This window comes from Cebus imitator, unplaced genomic scaffold (genome assembly GCF_001604975.1).
Source record: "Cebus imitator isolate Cc_AM_T3 unplaced genomic scaffold, Cebus_imitator-1.0 Scaffold92, whole genome shotgun sequence".
Taxonomy (NCBI): domain Eukaryota; kingdom Metazoa; phylum Chordata; class Mammalia; order Primates; family Cebidae; genus Cebus; species Cebus imitator.
This window is the reverse complement of record NW_016107407.1, coordinates 6,684,197-6,688,953: the sequence shown is the minus strand read 5'-3', so window position 1 is coordinate 6,688,953 and position 4,757 is coordinate 6,684,197.

Genomic DNA, 4,757 nt, shown 5'->3' with positions numbered 1-4,757 from the left:
CACAGCTCACTGAAGCCTCCAACTCCTGGGCTCAAACGATCCTCCTGCCTCAGCCTCCCAAGTAGCTGGAACTACCGGTATGTATCACCATGAGCAGCTCTTTTTTGTTTGTTTGCTTGTCTTTTGTTTTTTTGAGACAGTCTCACTCTGTCACCAAGGCTAGAGTGCAGTGTCACGATCTCGGCTCACTGCAACCTCCACTGCCCAGGCTCAAGCAATTCTCCCTGCCTCAGCCTCCCGAGTAGCTGAGATTACAGACGCCCACCTCCACACCTGGCTAATTTTTACATTTTTTAGTAGAGATGGGGTTTCACCGTGTTGGCCAGGCTGGTCTTCAACTCCTGAACTCAGGTGCTCTGCCCGCCTCGGCCTCCCAAAGTGCTGAGATTACAGGTATTAGCCACCATTCCCAGGCCCAGCCCAAGTTGCTCTATTTTATTTTATTTTTTTGAGACAAAGTCTAGCTCTGTTGCCTTGGCTGGAGTACAGTGGCACAATTTCGGCTCACTGTAACCTCCGCCTCCTGGGTTCAAGCTATTCTCCTGCCTCAGCCTCCTAAATAGCTGGAATTACAGGTGAGAGCCACCACACCTGGCTAATTTTTGTATTTTTAGTAGAAACGGGGTTTCACCATGTTGGCCAGGCTGGTCTTCAACTCCTGACCTCAGGTGATCTGCCCGTGTTGGCCTCCCAAAGTGCTGGGATTACAGGTGTGAGCCACCACACCTGGCCCAAGTTGCTTTATTTTTAAAGATAGCTCAGGACACTCTGAAGCCAAATAAACTCACAAAGAGGTTTTGGTTTTTTTTCAGCAAGTTTTGCTCAATTCTTTACTGAGTGTTACTGATGGGTTAGGGGGCACTGGACGTGAAGCCAGATGGGCCACATCTCCAGGCAAGAGGGTGGACGGTCAGTTCGGGTCCCGGCCTCGGGGCACCAGAAGGCACCAGCCGAAGAACATCTGCCATGCAGTGTCCTCAGGGCATTGATGGGCTGGTAAAATAGTTGGCTACTGAACTGTGATTTGTATTCTAAACCCTCCCTTACAACAAATGTGGAAGGAACTGTAAAGTGATTTTAAAAGCTCACTCTACACAAATGGGCCCTGGCTTACCAAGGAAAGGTGCTGGTAGGTTTCCAAACTCAGGACAAAAATTTTTTTTACTTCAAGAAGTGAAAAAGTAAGAGATGACACACTAGAGAGTGAAAACACAGATGAAATAAATGATTTCACCTAAAATAAGGACGGGCTCGAAGTGTAGGCTTCTGGAGCGAGCGCTTTGCCAAGGCAGAGGCTTGAGCGCGGCATGGAGAAGCCACCAGTGGGAGTGTTGAGACCCTAACTTCGTTTATGTGTGATGGAAATGCACGTAAAATAAGGATCATCCTAAGTCACGCTCTTCACTGAGAAAGCCCTTTGATGAATATTTCCCTGCAAACACTCCAACCTACTAGCAGATTCAAAGGACACCCTCTCACCAAGAAGATACATTTACAAAATCTTTCCACCCACCAGAGCCTGCAAATGTCACACAGGAAGAATTTCAGGCACCCTGCTCAGTGACTCCCCTCCCGTAACTTCTAACACAGAGAAGAAATTCTTACTATTTCCATTCTTTATGTGAGCCAAGAGTTACATGTGCCACCCCACCCCCATCTGCAACCATGATTTTGGCCATCTTGGTTATCTGGATGCTAAAAAAAAACAAGTTTGAGAAGCACTGCACCTTAGCCCATCACTTCAAGGCTCACTTGACTGTTCTCAGGAGGAGGGAGACAAGCTGTAGACCCAGATGTCGACCCCGGCCACGCTCCTCTCCACACTCCAGCCCTGCTGCCTGTGTTCAAGCTGATGCAGGGCTGAAGTATGCACACAGGTATGGATCATATTTGTGTGTTACAGTGGACATACTTGGGTTTTGCCTCCATTATACCCCTCTGTTCATCTCTCTCCCTATAACCATGCCCCACCCAACCCTCACTGCAAAAATAGACCATGCATGGCCCCACTCCTCTGTCCTCCACCAAAGATATTCCTTCCAGAAGGCTTGGTTTAGTGGCACTGGAAGAAAGATGGTCTCTCTTTTTTCTTTCTGGGTTGAAGCTAGAAAAGCTGCCAGAGGCCACCTCTCAGACCCATCTACTACAAAACCCAAAGAACTCTTGAGTTCCATCTGCAGCCAGCTTCATCCTTGGATTTTCCTATTATTCATGTCAATAAATTCCATGTTTTGCTTAAGCTAGTTTGAGCGGGGTTTCTGTTACTCGCGTCCAAAAAATAATCCTGACTAATAAATGCATCGTATACATTCATAAATATAAGAAATTCAGAGGAGAAGAGAGAGATGTATAACACGCAAGTTTCCTCAAGAAACTTAGAGTTGCTTACAATTGAATGATTTCATTCACTGAAATAGGAAAATAAAATAAGAAAGTAAAAACAGGAAAAATTAAAATTTCCCTATTGAAACTGAAAGTAGGGAAATAAAAAAAAAATGTATCTAATAATATACCCAGTTACCATTTTCTATTAAAACAGACTCTTCATTTGTGTAGGAAATAATTCATCATAAATACATATTCATAAAATAGTTACTTATATTTTACAGAAAATTATTCCAACTTGATACTTGAAATCTTGTAAGTAATTGGTTCAATTATAAGACCCCAAGCTATGTTTTGTGGCTGACATTCTGATGAATTTGGAAGACCAAATAAAATGTTTCCAGATGAATGGTTTCATGTCAGACAGGATACGGTGGCATGCTCAAAGGTAAACAGCTTTAGGCTCAGTAGGGTGGCTCACACCTGTAATCTCAGCACTGTGGGAGGCCGAGGTGGGTGGATCACCTGAAGTCATGAGTTTGAGGCCAGCCTGGCCAACATGGTGAAACCAGTCTCTACTAAAAATACAAAAATTAGCCAGGCCTGGTGGCGGGGGCCTGTAGTCCTAGCTACTTGGGAGGCAGAGGGAGAGACTAGCTTGAACCTAAGAGGTGGAGATTGCAGCGAGCCAAGATGGCACCACTGCACTCCAGCCTGGGTAACAGAGTGAGCTCCATCTCAAAAAAAAAAAAAAAAAATTTAAAAAAAGTAAAGAGCTTTAAAGGTGTGTCACAATGAACTGCCCCATCCTAAAACTTTATAAAGGACAGATGAGGTGATAAATTTTAAAAAAAAACAAAATTAAAAAAAAAAAAAACAAAGAAAAAAAAATCCACATTCAACAGTGCAACCAGAGTCTTCTTATAGTATTTAATGTCTCATTGGATCTAAGACAAAAACAGTCCACACTGACCTCCCTGCTGGGTTCTGCGTGAGATTAACAACTGCGTGGACCCACTAAGCAGCCAGGCACCCTGTGCTTCTGAGCTCACTCAGATACTCCCTGGATACTGAGCAAAGCTGCAGCCAATATCAGGAAGTTAGCTCAGATCACATGTCCACGAGGTTTCTCAGACACGGCAGAAATCATCAATAAAGTTATTCCATTTCATAAATAAGGCAACCTGTGTGTTTTGTGTATTTTGGCAACCCTAACAGCCATCGGTTCAAAACTTACTATGCAGTTGCTGAAAATGACTCCCTAAACAAGCACAGCTCACAGACCTTTGACCTTTGATGACTTTGAATAATCTGTGGACAATCTGCTCACCTAGACAGGTCCTGTCCCCACGCAGCTGTTCTCTGAGCTGTCTCTGGTGCAAATCCCCAACACTCAACCCATCATTGATGCCCTCATTTATTTTGAAGTTGCATCCTCTGACTTCAAACTCTAAGAGCAAAAGGGTAGAATCTTACTGATCTCACTACCTGGCCCAGATCGTAATGCTACTTGACAGGTGGCCTCACAAATATTCATTAAATGAGAGTCTTCTTTCCTTTCACTTTGCTGTTAAAAAAGAACCCATCTTGGATCTTAGGCTCTCAACCAAGACAGTTCAAAAATGTGAAGGGGCCCCATGTTGTCTAAGGTGCAATGTGAAAGGATCTAGGCATTTATTTTTAACACAGAAAAAAGAGAGACCTTAGTTTTTGTAAAAACAAAAACAAAATTCTAACATTGAAACAGATTCAGGATTATTCCTCCATTTTCATAGTTTTTCCACTGCTATTTTTAAAGTTTCTCTGGGTTCATTATTTAATGTTTTCCTCTTAACACTGGGTTTGAGGGTAACCTGGGTCACCGTGGGGGTCGAATGCCAAATGCAGAGCGCTCTGTGCTTCCCCTTCCCCGGACCAGCCCTTGCTGCTCTGGAGACGTCAGGCCTTTCCCCTTCTTCACCACCTGGTGCCAGAAAATCCTGCACTTGACAATCGCCTCTTCCACCCCAAATGCGTCACTCTTCTCCACTCATGTTCTGTTCATTCATGGCAAGTGAAGCAGAGAAGGGGAGGGGAAGAGAACACAGGCCCTCTGTCAGCCGGTTCTCCAAATGCAGGCCAATAGCCCTGCCACCGGGGCTCCAACAAAGAGCCTGGCCTGAGGCCAGCAGACTGGTGGAAGCAGCAGGCAGGCATCTGAAGGATCCAGACACCAGCGTCCATGGGGATTCCCAGGATTCGCCTGTAGGTAGCGGTGCCCTGCAATGTGGAGTGTTTCTCATCCCACATGGGATTCCTCAGTGGCTCTGAGAAACAGTTGGGGACAGTCAATAGTAAAGGCCCAAGTCTCTCCTCTGAAGTCACTGTCAGGTGGGCTCTTGTTTTTTTTGGTGGGGGGGGCACAGGGTCCAGATCAGTTGCCCAGGCTGGAG